Source organism: Symphalangus syndactylus, chromosome 19 (assembly GCF_028878055.3).
Source record: "Symphalangus syndactylus isolate Jambi chromosome 19, NHGRI_mSymSyn1-v2.1_pri, whole genome shotgun sequence".
In the NCBI taxonomy this organism is placed as follows: Eukaryota; Metazoa; Chordata; class Mammalia; order Primates; family Hylobatidae; genus Symphalangus; species Symphalangus syndactylus.
In genome coordinates, this window is record NC_072434.2 from 14,326,754 (window position 1) to 14,344,899 (window position 18,146).

General features: G+C 40.3%; 1 long non-coding RNA gene across 1 annotated transcript in view; it reads left to right on the plus strand.

Annotated features, from left to right (window-relative positions):
* LOC129458502 (uncharacterized) overlaps positions 1-18,146 on the plus strand; it is a 755,613-nt gene that overhangs the window by 592,340 nt on the left and 145,127 nt on the right. Inside the window, exons 4-5 of the long non-coding RNA XR_010114565.1 lie at positions 10,567-10,653; positions 11,046-11,112. This is a non-coding gene — a long non-coding RNA (uncharacterized lncRNA). The remainder of the gene's footprint in view (positions 1-10,566; positions 10,654-11,045; positions 11,113-18,146) is intronic.

The window sequence follows — 18,146 nt, forward strand, 5'->3', positions numbered from 1 at the left end:
AAAACAGGCAATGTACAGGCTTGGGATCATTCAAGGCACTAAGCAAACCTAATGCTCATTAACCTGATGCAAGTCTTGTTTCTTCCCAAGTTGATTCTGTCTTGAAGCAAAGTGTCAGAAATGCCTTTGTTCCAGTGTATTCTTCCAATATTTACATATATGCCTGAAGAATATATCAAAATGTCAAAGTTTGAAGCATTGGGCCAAATGCAAACGTGTTTTAAGGTCTGTCCTGGTGCGAAAGTCTCTAGAACAATGTTCCTCAAACTTTAGCATGCCTCAGAACCACCAGACAGGCTTATTAAAATTGCTGGACCCCACCCTCAGAGGTTCTGATTCAGTAGGTCTGGAGTGGGATCCAAGAAATTTCTTTTTTTTTTTTGAAACAGAGTCTTGTGCTCTGTCACCCAGGCTGGAGTGCAGTGGCACGATCTCGGCTCACTGCAAGCTCCGCCTCCTGGATTCATGCCATTCTCCTGCCTCAGCCTCCAGAGTAGCTGGGACTACAGGTGCCCGCCACCACGCCCAGCTAATTTTTTGTATTTTTAGTAGAGATGGGGTTTCACTGCATTATCCAGGATGGTCTCGATCTCCTGACCTCGTGATCTTCCCACCTCGGCCTCCCAAAGTGCTGGGATTACAGGCATGAGCCACCATACTGGGCCCAAAATTGCATTTCCAACATGTTCCCAGGTAATGTTGATGCTGCTCACTTGGAGACCATGCTTGGAAGACTACTAATGTCGACTCTAGAGGGTCATTAGGTCACAGCTTTAAGTCAGTGATTTCACTGGTCGATGGAATTGCTCTATAAATTCAGCTTAGAAAGACAATGTCTTTCTCTTTGTATCTATTAATGTAAGCTATATTCTTACTCATATAAATTCCTGTTTAATATCCTACCATATATCGACCCTGTCTCTTCTATCTCCTTGAAGTCTTTTCTGTTCAGTTGGTTGATGAGGGGCAGAGAATAGGGGGAAAGCATGCTCCCACTTCTTAACTACTTCTTTGCGGGAACAGCTCATGTCACTGAAAGGAGAATGGAGAACGTAGTTTAGCAGGTGGCCTAAGAGAAAATACAAGTGGGTTGGGGTTAATGTAGAGCCCTCTCTGCTACACCCCTCCAGAGTATTTGGGAATTCCATTTTGTTTTGTGAAAGTCGTTCAGTTAAGTCTCAATTTTTCACTTTATATCAACCATATCAAACACTGGTAATTGTGCCCTCTGTTTCTCCTGTAATTATCTGTCAACTTGCCATGACCCATCACTTCTTCCTAGAGAGAAAGTGCTTCCTCTTTGTGTAGTGAGGGCTTGAGGAAGGATGTCAACAGGTAGGAGGAAATGCTGACTCTTATACAGAGAGCCGGGTGTTCCTTCTATAATAACTTCTGAGATAATAAACAACAATTTGACAATCTCTCTTCTACTTTCGATGTCTTCTATTTCTCATACTTTTTCGTTATTGGAGGAAAAGAGGAGTGGATAGGGAATAGAAGAGAAGAATAACGATAACACCTTTGATGCTTATTTTTATTCACTATCTCTTCTATATTTCAATTACACATGGTCTGTATGGGATCATGAGAATGAACATGTGACTGGAGGTCAATTTTTGTTGCAATAAGATTCTGACAAATGAAAGGATGTCTAACTATGTATGTAAGCAGAGATACTTAAAATAGCCTAGAAACCATCACCTGCACACAGACATATTATTACATATGATGAAATAATGTCATCATGTGTCCAGTAAGGTTAAAAGGGAGACACTCACATTAAAATCAATTTTCTTCCCATACCTTCCTGGAGTTTACAGGGAGAGAATGAACTGTCATGAAATCCGTTCTGGCTGCTGGTAACTCTGCCCATATATGTATTTATATACTTCTCCCAGTCCCTTCCAGGGATGTCTAATTTTCCATATAGAAAGTCTAAATCATTGAAAGCAGCTGCTCTATAAAGCTTTTGTACCCCTGAGAAACCCTTAGGACAAGCAGCTGGTATACTAAAATTATTTTAGTATAACAATAAACTATTAAATGTACATGACTACTTATGCTTTCCACAATACATTTGCATACTGTTTTTTTCCTTTGGTGCTACTTTTAATCTTGCAAAAAACATATAGGGTGGATACTATTTGTCCCCTATTTACAAACAGAAAAAAAGTCATGCAAAGGGAGAGAGTGACTTGCCTAAGGTCACTAAATAAACTTGGAGATGGAAGCAGGACTTGGAATGATACATCTGTGCTGAATAGAATGTTGGGCCCAATCACATGTGAATATAAACCCCAATGTTAAGGGACCCTTTCCACTTTCTTCATACAAACCACCCCAGAAGAGTGGTTTGTGAAGTTGTTCCCTATGTGACTGCAATAAAATTTAGGCTGAGTAAATCCTTTTGATGATATACATTATCAGAATGCTCAGGTATTAGCTCCAGAGAATTCTAACATTAATACATACACACTTCAGACATCCGATTACTTATCTGCAATGAAAAATGATGATGTCAAAATATCACAGACATAGCTTAAATAAGCAAATGATCAAAACACTTGCTACCAGCTTCTTTGCCTTCTGAAGAGAATGAAATACAGCTCCAAACACTCATGTTTTTTTTTTTCTTTCTTCTCCTCATCCAACTTGCTTTTCAGGAAACAAGCATCCACTATTGTTCCTCCACAGAGGACTCAATATTATCAAATGTCTAGAGATATCTCTAAATGTGATGTCATTGTGGAAACTGAGTATATATTCTACAAAAAGTACTTACTGATATATCTTAGTGACTTATGAGATGAAGGACATGTAAAGTGACATGAAACAAAGCAAAACAAAAGCAAGAACAAAGCATTTCCTTATTCTCTTCCCTTTTCCCAGAATGTGCTCCTTTTCCATCTGTTTATGCAAAACTCTCCCTCAAATTGTTTTTCTATTATAACCAAATGGTGGACGATCTGAGGCGTCGGGGAACATGTTGTGGCATTTCCTGTGAACTGCCCTGTCCCCAGCTTGGGTTTAAATGCCCTCGTGGCGCTGACTAACAAGTTGGGCTTCATCCAGAGCACTGAGCCTTGCTGGCATTATGATTACATTTTTTTTGCATAGTCGACGTTGCCACATTAAACTCCAGATGCTTTCTCGCAAGTCACTAAATTAACAACACACACGTTTTGGCCCATTAACATTACACTAAGATCGCAGCAGGATTATCAACCAGAAAGGTGATTGTGTGTGTATCTTCTGTTCTCATCATCCCTTCAGTTTTTACCTCTATAAAATTAGGTCAGGGAAAATGAGGAGAGAAGCATAAAGCAGACCCAGTAGTTTGTTAGGAAACTATGTTCCTATCAGGAGAAAAAAATTGCTATCCTCTGTCAGCAGGTTGATATGTTTTATGAAGTACAAGTGGCATCTTTTAATGTAAGTACTAACAAAATTACTGTTGGAGGGCTTTTTTAGAAAACTAATATACTTTATGACATGAAATATATTAAAATGTCAGTGTTTTAACCAATGTTTATAAAAATATATTATAGTCATTTATTGAGTTTATAAAGCATGTTATAGACTAACAAGATAAAAGATGCTTTGCAAATAAAGTTGCTATTATTTAGAAGGTGCCCCTGATGCCTGAGCTTACTGAGCTTAGATAGGTGGCACATTTGACCTCTTTTAAACAGAAAAGCACTTCATTTTAGAAGATCAATATACTGGTCTCAACACTAGTCAGCCCTCATTTAAGCAAACTAATTTGTACTTCTATGCAAGTACTTTCATGCAAAGTCTTGTACACCTTGAAATATTTTGGTATCTATCTGAGAAATTGCTTCACAAATCCAGCACTGTAATTGTCTGTTGTCCTGTAATTGCCTGTGTACTTAACTGTAGCCCTCATTAGACTCTCAACTCATGAATCAGGCTGAGTGCATTGTTTTTTGTTGTGTGTTAAATGCCTGGCTCAGGGTAGGACACATAGTAAACGATCAATAATGCTTAGTAAATATGGAAATGAAATAATGAATGAGAGAAGCATAACTGAAATCTGTTGACCTATACTCATCACAAATGTGAATAAGTTGGTGTCTTAGTCTGTTTTGTGCCATTATAACAGAATACCTGAGACTGGGTAATTTATAAAAAGCCAAAAAAAAAAAAAAACCAGAAGTTTCTTTCCTCACAGTTGTGAAGGATGGGAAGTCCAAGATCAAGGGGTTGGCATTTGGCAAGGGCCTTCTTGCTGTGTCAGACCATAGTGGAAGGCAGAAGAGCAAGAGAGGAAGAAGGGGACAAACTCACTCCTTTATAATGGTACCAATTCCCTCATGACCTAATCACCTCTTAAAGCTCCCACCTTGTAATATGTTACAATGGCAATTAAATTTCAACATGAATTTTGGAGGGGACATTAAAACTATAGCAGTTGTGTAGGGATAGTGTATTTATTATAATGAATGGCTTTTTCAGTTGTGCTAGCCTTAAAGAATCAGATATTTTTAAGTAACCATTATTAACTGGAGAGCTGCAGTTTCAGGCATTCAAGCTTATTAGCAAAGGACACCTTTGCTGAGAGGAGAGCCCTGAATTCAAGCTGTGACCCCAGGTTCTCTTCTCAGGGAGAAAAGATTGTTGAGTGAGAGGACCTTTGTGTTGTACAACTTGGGGTGGAGATCCACAAGACTAATTGGTCTTCAAATGCCAATAGTGTTTCTTCTAAATTCTCAATATCCCTTTATGCAAAACTGTCACGAGGCAGGGGAGGGAAACCCTGGGTGAAATATGTGTCTTGCATTTTAAATGTACATACAACCAGGCTACAGTCCCTTTCCCTGCCTTGTCTGCTTCTTCAAACTCTAGAAACTACAAGACCCTTCCCAGAGCCCTGATGTCCCCAGTTCTAAGAGGATTAAGACGTGATTTAGGCATAGAAGATGATTTACTTTTCTGAGCACATTCAAATCGGAGAGAGATTGGAAATGACTTTTAAGGAGCCAAAGTAACAACCTGCCATATGTGAGTTGCTAAAACTAAACTCAGGCTTAATGGGACTGTAGTTTTTATATGATTCAAAATGAGGCTTATTTGAAAATGCAATAACATTTAGAAAATTTGAAAATTAGAGAAAATTATAACGAGAGAAAATGTTCCACATCATAATCCCACCCCCCCCAGATGTAGCCACTGTTTATATTTTGTATTTCTTTCCATTTTATATATCTGAATGCATGCGCGCACACACACACATGCAGATATATGTAAATGTATTTTATAGAAAATATGGCCATACTACTGCCATTTTTTCTTCTACTTTTTACACCTGGATTAATTGATAACGGAAGTCTGCATGAAGTTAAAACAAATTTATCCAGTAACAGAGATGCTGCCATTGCCAGCTTAGACTGAGATATTCCTAAAATTCAAGAGTAGCCTGGAAATCATTTATTTAAACCCCACTTCTCTTTCTGCCTCCACAGATTAGGAAAACAAACTATTTGCTAACATCACATGTCCTTCTTCCTGTGGGCATGGTGCTCCTTTGCACACAACACAATGTAAGTGTAAGCAGTGAAGGAAAGTACAGGTTCTGGAATCAGATGCCTATTCAAATTCGGAGTCTGACACTTACTAGTTTTGCGATACTCAGCAACATACTCAAGTCCTATATGTTACTGTTTCCTCATTAATAAAAACAGAGATAACAGTGCTCGTATCTCAGATTAGTGTTGTAGAAAATAAATGAATAAATACTAAAATGCACTTTGAACAGAAACTGGTAGTGAACATGTGCTCAGTCAGTGTTAGCTATAATCATTATAAATACATATACTGTCCGTACATAGAAGAAAATACATTTACAAGTTCATGGTCATGTTGAATTCCATTCACAGACCCCCTCAAAAGACTGAATGTATGTGTCAACAAAGTGATTTTTCTTTCTTTTTTTTTTTTTTTTTTGAGACGGAGTCTCGCTCTGTCCCAGGCTGGAGTGCAGTGGCACAATGTCGGCTCACTGCAACGTCCGCCTCCCAGGTTTAAGCGATTCTTCTGCCTCAGCCTACCGAGTAGCTGGGACTACAGACGCGCGCCACCATGCCTGGCTATTTTTGTATTTTTAGTGGAGACGGAGGTTTCATCACATTGGCCAGGACGGTTTTGATCTCTTGACCTCGTGATCCGCCCGCCCCGGCCTCCCAAAGTGCTGGGATTACAGGCGTGAGCCACTGTGCCTGGCCCACAAAGTGATTTTCCAATCAATCAAAGTACAACCCATTTTTTTTTCTTTTTGACACTGAGTTTCACTCTTGTTGCCCAGGATGGTGTGCAATTGTGCAATCTCAGCTCACTGCAACCTCCACCTCCCGGATTCAAGCGATTCTCCTGCCTCAGCCTCCCAAGTAGCTGGGATTACAGGCATGTGCCACCACGCCTGGCTAATTTTGTATTTTTAGTAGAGAGAGGGTTTCTCCATGTTGGTTATGCTGGTCTCGAACTCCTGACCTCAGGTGATCCATCCGCCTCAGCCTCCCAAAGTGCTAGGATTACAGGCGTGAGCCACTGCGCCCAGCCAGTATAACCAAATTTATCAATGAACCAGGCCTTGTGGGGTTATAAAGGAAATTTATAATATGGCTTATAAATTTTACTGTAGAAACAAAACTTACTAATGAAGTAGTCCTGATAAATGTTCTAACCATGTATCTAACCATGTGTACCTAACTATGTGAAAAAATTGCATATTATTCATTTTGATTACGGCCCTTAAAGAACATTTATTCTGATATTCCCCACCCCATTTTGAAGCAGCAGAAACAGACCTGAAGAAGTTACATGACTTGCTTAAGGAGCCTGAGCTTGTCGTTACAGAAGGACTAGAACCAGAGACTTCTGATTCCCAGCCTGATGCAATTTCCACTGCACAATGGCTATATTTTACTTGACAGGGGTTCAGAGAAAAAGGGAAAAGATAAAGATTGAATGATTCAGGAAGAATTTCATGGAAAAGTGGGATTTCAGTTGGGCTTTAGGGGAAAGATTTGGAAATGAAGCCAGGCAGGAGGAGAGCCATCCGGATACAGAAAAAGGAAGAGCAGAGAGGGGCTTCAGTGGAGGAATGGAGAGGGTTGGTTCAGAGGATGATAAGGAGGGCAGGGACACTTGACATGCTTAACTTTCTGTGACCTACTTTTCCTATGCATCTAGTTTTTGCACTGATGTCCTTGGCATAGACCAGGAGATTTTGTCCCACAGTAAAATGAAAGGCAGTAGTATCTACTGTGCTCAGCGCTGGCAGTGGGCAGTACAAGATTGTGTAATACTATTCTTTCCTCAATTGCAGATACAGGGACTTGAGAGTTCTAGCAAACAGTGGATAGTGGCAGCATGTTTGAGTTTCAACTCTGCCATTTGATACGAGTACGACTTTCAGTAACTCTTTCAAGCCTTCATTTGTCCAGTAATCATTACAATGCTATCTCACTCATGGGTTGCCATCCAAACAAATAACAAAGTACATGGGCTAAAATTTTGGCTAAAAATATTTCCTCAGCTTTTCCCTTCATCATCAGTGACCAGCAAACCAAGCTAATCCTTTAACAGCTCAACCCACCTCTCCTAATATCACTAATGCAACTGGGGTGAACCATGGAACAGCTGTACCAAGTAATAGAGAACATTTCTTAGAAACCTCAGCACAGTTCACAGGCTGTGCATGCATTGCAGTGACTTATTTAAAAAGACAAGATGAAATATTGCAGCTATCAATAATTCCTGCACATGGCTGACTTCCAATGAAAGGATAAAGTTTCCGAGGGAGAGAGAAGAAATGAAGAAAAGGATTTTTATCAATTTCAAAGGAACACTTTGATATAATCCTGAAATTTTTTCTTGGTGAAATATTTTCTTTTATTACCCTCCATCACACAGTGTTTGTTTAATTTCCCCTTTTTAGCAGGTGTATATTTCAGTTTTTAATTTTAAAAAACACCGTTGTTCCTCATTGGTTTCTCTACATCATTTCATTTCCCATTTTCTAGTTTCTTCTTGGAATTGTTGTTGTTGTTGTCAGTAATGAGGAATTTCTTCTGAGACTTTATTCTCTAAAATACTTGTCTGCAAAGGAGAATATGACCACAGGCGATTTAATTTCCCTAGACTTCAATTTCCATATCTGCCAAAAAATGTGTAATTTCTGCTCCTTCCCCCAACACTTAGAAGTATAATAGTACTTCCATCAATACGATTCTCTGAAATGTTTCAGTAAAAATATTATTAAAAATAAAACATCTGTAATGTAATGAGTGGATGTCCAAATGTGAAATTGCTCTAGCTGAAATCTCTCAGCTAAAATCTCTCTAGCTGAAATCTCTCTAGCTTCATGGTGGATTTGGCAATACAAGAATCCCTCAATGCAGTGACTTGCAACATCTTTCTGTCTCTTCTTTATATTTCCTTTCTGGCTTTTCCTTTGTCTTCCTATGCTAGTCTCCTTCCTCATCCTTTTCCCATGTAACCAAGGTTTGGCTAGTCCTTCCATGTTCCCTGGGCCTTGGGTAGGAAAAAAACAGTAAAGAGTATGTAGTATACCACTTTTCTTTACTTTTATTTTATTTTATTTTATTACTTACTTACCTACTTACTTGAGACAGGGTCTTGCTTTGTTACCCAGGCTGGCATGCAGTGGTACAGTCTTTGCTTACTGCAGCCTTGACCTCTGAGGCTCAGGCGATACTCCCACCTAAGCCTCCCGAGTAGCTGGGACCACAGGCACACACCACCACACCTGGCTAATTTCTGTATCTTTTTGTAGAGACGAGGTTTCACTGTGTAGCCCAGGCTGGTCTCAAACTCCTGGTCTCAGGTGATTCACCCACGTTGGCCTCCCAAAGTGCTGAGATTATAAGCATGAGCCACCATGCATGGCCTACTAGACCATTTTATATAAGGGACTTGAGCATCTGCAAATTTGGGTGTCCACTGGAGGTCCTAGAACTGATTTCCATGGATATGAAAAGCCAACTATATTTTTTCTTTCTAGCTCTACTCCTACCAGGTTCATATAGGCATGGGAACCTCACTTGCAGGGGTCATCTCCACTATGAGTCTGAGACATGACCTTCCTCCCCAGTCCTCAAATTAACATTTCATGAATAGGTTTTGTTAGTCTGGCTCAGTTCTAGACATCCACAAAGGTAGGGGTACCTGGGAATGAGCCATGCTTTGAGGTGAAGGGCCCAGTCCTCCAGACTGACAAGTCTGCCCAAGATTTCCGACCCTGCAAGTTCAGGAGTTGTCCCAAACTACCCTCAAGCTAAATAATCCACTAGAAAGAGTCACTTCAAGATACACTGGCCTCCATCATCTTCAAGATACACTGGCCCACTGGGCATTGATGTGTGACAATATGCACAGAGTATTGCTCACCCATGAAGCTCACACAAGCTTTGAATCCATAGTGTTTATTGAGGTCTCATGACGTGGGTTGAACTTAGTCTCCAGGTCTACTGATACTTCCTTACCAAAAGCCTCCACCCTCGAATCATACAGTCAGCCTTTCTGGCATTGCCAATGTCCTACCCGCTCTCTCAAAGACTATCAGGTGTGGCCAGCCTCACCCTAAGTCATCTTGTTAAATCAACTCTTAGGTGTGGTCTCAGTGGCCCACCATGAAAAACACTTATATTTTATATATATTTTTAAAGCTTGCAAAATTCCAAGGGTTTCAAGGTTATCTCCCCATAAACCAAGGGCACAGGCCAAACCTCTATTTAGATGTAGCCAGATTCATTACTTCTCAAGGGGTTAATAAAAGTGAAAAATCCACAAGAGCCACCATCATGGTCACCTGCTCTGTGGAGTAAGTCCCAACCCTTCGAATCACTGCTTGTACTTTGTAAAGGATCAAGTTTTTTCTAAATAGGGGAGTGATACAGAACTGTTGCCCTTACCCAATAGGTGTTTACTTAAAACGATATTAAAATCGTTTTGAAGTTCCCTATCTCCTGTTTTCTGGAACATTAGATTTTGTGGTAGCTAGTATTTCATGGTGTTTTTCATCTAATGAGTCCTCTGTTTAATATTCTCAGTAGAATTTAAATTTTTCTATAAAAATTTTCTACATTTGAGGATCGTATTTGCAACCACAAAGTGAGTCACTGGAAGATCTGTTTGTTGACAAGATACGGCTGTTCTAAATCCAACACAGGTGTTTTCTAAACGAAACATTTTCATGAATAATATTTTTTTTCTAAACCATTCCATATAACTAAGAAACAGAAAGAATTGCTATAAGTTTTGGAACTGTAACATTTTATTTGGTCTTGTCTTAACAGTGCTTTCCACATCTTAAGAGTAGGCTGAAAGAGTTTTAAAACATTTCTACCCATTAAGGGCAATGGTAGGGGACTCCTTTGTAAGTAGAAACGCTAGTCCAAATGTTTTGTTTGTAACACAGCACTTGTTGTCTTGAAAGTGTTTTCTCTGTTAAAAGGAGGTTGTAATATGCATCCACGTGTAACCATCTGCATCTTCACAACACCTCAATTGCTTGTATATTCACAGGTGGTGATTGACAGATTCGTGCATGTCCGTGCAATTTGGTGCATTCAGCTGCGTGCTTGCGGATGTGGATGTATTTCACAGAAGCAGGTTGGGCAATAAATTTTGAAACTTTATCCTCGTCTTTGGATAGAGTAATAAAAGTTTGTAGGCTTAAGAAAGCAATATTCCCTGGAACTGCAATATATGGGAATGATGAAACTGTACTAAAGTGTACAGTAATCTCTAAGGCCTACCCAAGCTAGAGAGGTGCAAAGTGAGAGCTATAAACCAAAATTTAACACCCGCCACACTAAAAGTCATTTTTGGCCTCTGACCAATTTCACACGGAATTGGGAAATATGACTAATATCAAGGCCTGATTCCCTGGGGGGTGGAGGGGGTTAAAAAAGAGTATGTCAGGGAGAAAAGCAATGGCCTATTGTTAGTTGAACCAGTGACAGGTCAGCACGGGCTTAACACAATGTTCCATGTCTCTCCAGCAGCAGCCTGCCTTCCCTTCCCTGGATTCCATCTGCTGTGCAAGACAAGATCTGTAGTCATTCCCAGGTACGTGGGACTTCTCTAGGCTAGAAGGTCTGTACGGCACAGACCAAAGAACTTCCTTTCTAGGAAGTTTAGTTTAGAATACAGGAGAGTCAACTCTTTCCCATGTTGTGACACTTACCATGTACAATTTACTGTCAGACAAGTTAACCAGACCTGCATAAAGAATATGCAAAAAATCTGATCAACATAGTCAGCTAATCTATAGCACTCAGATCCATAGTTCTTCCAACCTCTACAGCCAAAGACTGGAAATTTTTATCCCATTTTGTTCTTTTTCTGATTTTATTGGATAATAATATTGAATTCTAGGACTTGGGTCGCTTTCCTTGTTTTCTGGTTAAATTTTGTTTATAATTTTCTTTTTATTAATATTATCCAGATACGGAACTATATATTGCAAACCTGTTTTGTGTCTAGCCTGACCATCTCTTTCTGTCTCTGCACCATTGATTAGGCCCACTTTTGATGATGGTAGACACAGCCACACATGACTATCAGCTCTGGTTAATGTCCCTGGCTTATTTCAGGATCATTGCCATGACAGAAACATGTCAGCAAATGGGTGATTTCCACTGAACAATGACTTGTGGACTGTGGCCATGCAAGCAGAGCAAAGAGAAAAGATCAGCAATTATCCAGTGGATGTGATCCATGCTGACAGACAATCTGGATAATTCAAATAGAAACAACTTCTTTTGCCTCACTGACAGGTTTGGGGCTTGATTTAGTGAGATCATTGTTTAACTTTCTTTGCCTGTGGAAATGTAGTACATGTGTTTGCTGGTTAAGTGAGGGTTTGGGGGTTATAACCACAGCATCTATTCATTTGCCATTCAAGTTTCACTCTGGTTTGGAAGCCCTTGTGCCTACCATTTAAAAGCAGCAATACACACCTAACTCCCAGCTGTCCGGGAACTCAGACTGCATATGCTTCTTGGTTTTCTAATCTGCCCAGAGAAATAAAACCATCACCTGAGCCAAAGAGTAGTTTGCCTAATTGGATTTAAAACAAAAAAATTTAGAGATACACACAGTGTGTTCTAATGTCGCAGTTGTCTGAGCGACATTGCTAGCTGAGCCAGACTACTTACCTAGACTTGAAGATTTACATTTTGATGATGTTTTTCAAGTGCTGTTTTATCCAGAGGAAAAAAAAGCAATAATTTAAGCAGCTGCAGAATTCCTCACACATCTGCAGGAAGTCCCTCCTTCTGCCTTGGGCAGCACAGCATAATGGATAGAGCACAAACTTTAGAGTTGATTTGACCTGGTTCAAATCCCAGCTCCAAAACTCATTAGCAATATTATCTTGAGCAAGATACTTAATCTTTTCCGGCATCACTTGCCTTATTTACAAAATGTGGATGACAACCATTTTGATAACTTCAAGGCTGACTTGAGGATTAAAGTTTATGTATTCAATGCACATCTGTTGATTGCCTACCATGGATCAGGCACTGTTCTGGGCACTGGAGAAATGGCAGTGAACTGAGCAAACAGAAATAGTGCCTTTGGGGAGTTGATAATTTATCGGGGAGATAAACAAAAACAAGATTATTAAGGAGAATAAATAGTAGGTGAGATGGTGGTATGAGCCAGGGAAGAAACATAAAACATAGGAGAGGGGCAGAGAATGACGGTGCAGGGAGAGGTGGAATAGTGATGGGGTGTTGTGGAAGGCTTCACTGAAAAGGTGATCAATAAAGAGGTGAGAGAGTAGGTTGTGGGGATATTTGGGAGAAGAGTGGCTTGGGTTGAACTGTGTCTCCTCAAAACGATAGGTGAAAGTTCCAAAGACCAGTAATTCCGAGTGTAACCTTGTTGGGAAACAGGGTCTTTACAGAGGTCATCGAGTTTAACATGGTCATGAGGGTGGGCCCTAATGGAATATGCTGGTGACCTTATAAAAAGTAGAAATTTAGACACAGAAACAGGTGCAGAGGGAAGATGATGTGAAGACACAAAGAATGCCTGCGGTGTGCCTGGAATGATGTGACTACAAGCCAGGGAACGCCAAGGATTGCTGGCAAATACCAGGAGCCAGGACAGGCGAGGAAGGATCCTCTCCTAGAGCCTTCAGAGGAAGGATGCCCCTTCAGACTGGACTTCAGACTTCCGGCCTCCAGAATCATAAAGCAATAAATTTCTGTGATCTTACACATCCGCTTTTGGTACTTTATTATGGCAACTCTAACAAACGAATACAAGGAATGTTTGGCCGAGGGAACAGCAAGTAGGAAGGCCGTGAGCCAGGTGTGTACCAGAACATTCGAGAATCAGCAGAGACCAGTGTGTTTGGAGAGGAGCAAGCAGGGGGAGCAAGTAATGGAAGATGAGGTGCGGGAGACAAGCCGTTACAGACTCCGCATGGCCTTTGAGACCACCTTCAGGTCTGTGCCTTTAGTCTGCGTGATGAGAAAAGCCACTGGCAGTCAGGAGGCACATGCTCTGACTTACATTATAAAATTATGTATGTAAAGTGCCTCCTGATTGGCAATTATTATTTTTTCTCCTTCAACCTACTTCACTTCTGATAAATATGGGTTTGGGGGTGAAGAAGGCAGTGTTTTTAGTGTTTATTATTTCTGCAGCTGTTCTTGTGCTATGTGCTGTTGAGAACTTGTACTTACACTGATTGCCATCCTTAGACGTCTCCAGTGACAGATAACTGCCCTATACCCGCACCACATAAATGTCATTTATCCAGGTCTAAAGCAGAAAAGGATGATTCATTTAGATGTATATGTTTATTCAGTTTTAATTCTGCCTTGCATACGCATTTATTTTGCTTTTCTTTAGAAAGATAATGAACCTCAGTTGGTTTCCACAGGGCTGATTGACCATTTCTGGAGAAATAAGTAAGTTTTGGAAAATAAGATAAAAATGTAGTCTTTGAGTGGAGTATCCTTGGTTGCTAGAGATGCCTGGGTTATTGTTGAGCGAGTGATATAAAGGAGAAGTGCTAGCAGAAAGGAGATGTAGCTCTTAAGACAGAAAATGGCATTGAAGTGTTAACTGCAGTGGGTTGGGCAAGATAATGAATGCTAGGACATTACTTCATTCATTTGACTTGTATTTATTGAGCATGCACTAAATGGCAGACACTAGGTTAAACACCAGATACTAAAAAGGTAACACATCTGGTCTTATCCACACATAATTCCCAATATGTATGAACAAAAAGGAAAAAACACAGAAGAGGGAGATCCTTCACTCTCCTCTGGTATTGGAGAAACCATGAGGCAGGAGGAGCGTGGTACCTGGAGAATGTATTATGGGCAGCCCAGGTAGTAAGTTGTTCAGGCCAGCAGCCAGAATGAGGGCTTCCAGAAAGATGGAAGTTGAAATACAGTATGTGACTTGAAAACACAGCATGGCAGAGAAGATTCTAGGAAGTGCTGGGTGATCCAGAGAAACAAGAGGGACATCTGGAAAATGTCTTAACAATAGCTGGGCCCCAAGTCACTGATATGCAGGGGAATGACTCCACTCCATGAAGATGGTGTGGAGGGAGGTGATGGAGGCGCATGGTCGGTAAGGGAACAGTAAGAACAAGCCGCGAATATTCTAAGTGTGATGTATATTCTGCTGGTTACTAGACCAGGATATTGACACAGGGAAAGAGCGTGGAGAGTCAGTTTAGAAACTTGAACATAGATGGGTTCAGGTTTTGGAGACAAAGCAACCCCCATTTGTAATGTAGGAAAAAGGTCAGCCAAACTCAGAGTGAGAGATTGAAGGCTAAGGCTGGATTTATCTCACAGCCTGGGGTGGGGGTGTTTGCCCCCAAGACTCTGTTGGTTAGCTGTGGGGAGAAGGAGACTTGAGGCAATCTCATAGGACAACCCAGGAACTGCAGGACTGCAGGCTAAAACACATGATCCACATAAAGTCGACATGAAAGCCCTGCCTATGCAATCACGGGCCTCGACCACTGCCCTTCACCATTATTTCTGCCACCAAAGGCCATCTAAGTTGGCAGAAAATTGGCTGCTTTATGCAAAGTGCATTTCTATCCTCCTGGTGAAACCAGAGAGAAAAGGCATTACAAAGTCTGGGATAGGTGATGAGCCCTTAGCCCCAAATTAGTCCTGCAGTTTCATTTTTACAGGCGAGGGATCTGAGATCCAGAGGTGTTACTTGGTTTAAAAAAATTTCAAGAGAGACAGAAAAAAAAAAAAAAAGACAGCTGCACTTCTTTCTGGTTTGTGTCTTGATTTAGATTTTCTCTTTTTCTCAAATGGCTGGAGAGGAGAAAGAGAGTCTTTCAGACAATCACTACAATTTAAACAACTTCTTGGTTTTCTTTTGGTCTAAAAAGCAATTCTAGAAAATAGAGTCTCATGTTTGTGGGCTGATAGTAACGTGAAAAACATCTCCAGAGGCCGGGAGCGGTGGCTCATACCTGTAATCCCAGCACTTTGGGAGGCCAAGGTGGGCGGATCACGAGGTCGGGAGATCGAGACCATCCTGGATAACGCGGTGAAACCCCATCTCTACTACAAACACAAAAAATTAGCCGGTTGTGTGGCGGACGCCTATAGTCCCAGCTACTCGGGAGGCTGAGGCAAGAGAATGGCGTGAACCCGGGAGGCGGAGCTTGCAGTGAGCCGAGATTGCGCCACTGCACTCCAGCCTGGGGGACAGAGCCAGACTCCGTCTCAAAAAAAAAAAGAAAAAAATCTCCAGAGACAGAATTAGAAATTTCTCTCTATCTCTCTCTCTCTCTCTCTCTCTCTCTCTCTCTCTCTCTCCCCCCTCCCTCTCTCTCTCTCAGAGGCCACCAGAAATACCTGTACTATTACTTTTATAAATATCCCAACCTGCACAACCTTGGGCAAGTCACTGAAGTCATCTAGGAATCATTTGTAAAAATGAATGGCTTGAAGAAACTAATCTCTAAAACCTTTTTTGATGCTCAGTTTCTAAAGTTCTGTCCTACAATGTTGCCATAAAAGTAAAATCAATAGTTACATTTTCACATTGACTGCAACATTTCTGGAAAACCATGCTTTTGGGGGTTTAAAGATGAATGTTACTGATAATTGGAAAACTTTCTCATTTTCATGAATGATCTTCTCCATTTGCTCCTTATTGCTCGTAAATTGAAAAAGTTGTCTTGAACTTCAGTTTTATAAAATGCGAGCATTAGCGAAAAAGATGCAGATATTAAGGATGAACACCATTAGTGCTCCTTTTGCCTTTTCTAGTTTCATTGTGTGAGTGTTTACAGTCTGCTGGTGAGGAGAATCCATTTCACTCTGACCCTGACCTTTGCGTAATATTTATTGGATTAGAAAAAACAATCCACAGAGTAATAAAGATATCTGTGCATGCATTTATTATACACAAAACTGTGCTCCGTTTTGGAAAATCTGTCCCAAACCTAGTCAGGCGAATCAGCCATAACAAGGTCACTGCAGACTTAGCAGAATGCCCTACAGATGTCTTTTTTGTTTTAGCTCGGATTGCAGCCATGGGATAAGGAAAAGGAGAAGCAGGGAGAATTGTCCAGAGGGAGAGACACTCCACCAGCACTGTGCGGATCAAATAAAAATATTCAAGGTGACCTTGGGACAAGTGGTCTGTTACATCAAGGTTTAATAGAGATCCACCTTGATTCCCAGAGGCAGGGCTCCTACTCACTCTCCTTCTTCCCTTTTGCCTTTCTGCCTCCTTGGTTGCTTGCTCCTTTGTCTCTCATGCCTTGAAAAAACCCACAGATTCAAACCTTCTTTGCAGTTCCTGGAGATATCACTCCAGACCAGGATCTCTCCACTTCATACCTTGATGCCTGCAACCATCTCTGAGTGCCTCTCCTTGCTCCACCTTGCTCACAAATCTTTCCCACATAAAGCTTCCAATAATATTTATTTTACATACTGCGTTCATTTGACTGCTTCTTATATTATGAATCTCAGAGATTTGCTCTTACTTATTGGTTCAGATCAATAGTTTTCATTCTACTGCTTTCAGTCTTCTATCCATTAGCCTTCCACATTTCTAACTAATTTATTTCAGGGAGTTCCGCAATCTGGTTTCTCCCCTTCAGTAAGATTCATCTCTCACCATGCCCCAAATACAGCCATCCCTCCTCATCCTCAGGAAATATGTTCCAAGACCCTCAGTTGATGCCTGAAATCGAGAATAGTATGGCACCCTATATATGTATGCTGTTTGTTTCTTGATCTCATAACCTAGAGGGCTACTTAGTGACTAAATGGGCAAGTAGTATATACAGCATGAATATGCTGAATCAAGGAATGATTTGCATGGGATAGAGCAGGAAGGCATGAGAGTTCACCACAGTGTGCAATTTAAAATTTATAAATTGTTTATTTCTGGAATTTTCCAGTTAATATTTTCAGACAGTGCAACTGCGGGCAACTGGAACTGCAGAAAATGAAACTTTACGTAAGGGGGACTGCTGTATGTGATTTCTCCCAACCCCCACCATTTCCCAGCTACGTGCACTTAATACGTGTTTTCTTTTCCTTTGAATAACATCCCACTTTCCATCTTCAATCCATGTAAGTCAATTTCTTTAAATTAAGCTGAAGAAGAATTTTCTCTACGAATTCTTTTATGTTTACCTTAATCAATAATTTTTTATTTGTTTAATTAATTTAGCTTTTAATGTTTGGAAGAATTCACTTGTTAAGACAATTTCTCATATAAATATAGAATGTTTCAGATTTTTTATGTCTTTTTGTGTTGCCTTTCCTGTTATTTTTCCACAAATCTGTTCATCTTATTTACACTATATTTACATCAAGTAATTGTTCCTAATATCATCTATTGGATCGGTAGTGATATCCCCTTTCTCTTTCTTGTTATTAATAATGTGTACCTTGTAAAAATTTTAATCAATTCTTATTGGAAACAAATGTTATTGGTCTTCTCAAAAACACTTTTGGTTTTTTTTATTTTCTTTATTATATGTTTGTTTTATTAGTCTTATGTTTATTATTTCCATCTATCTCCTTTCAGTTTACTAAAGTTTTATGTAACTTCCTGAGAAATTACTCAAGTAC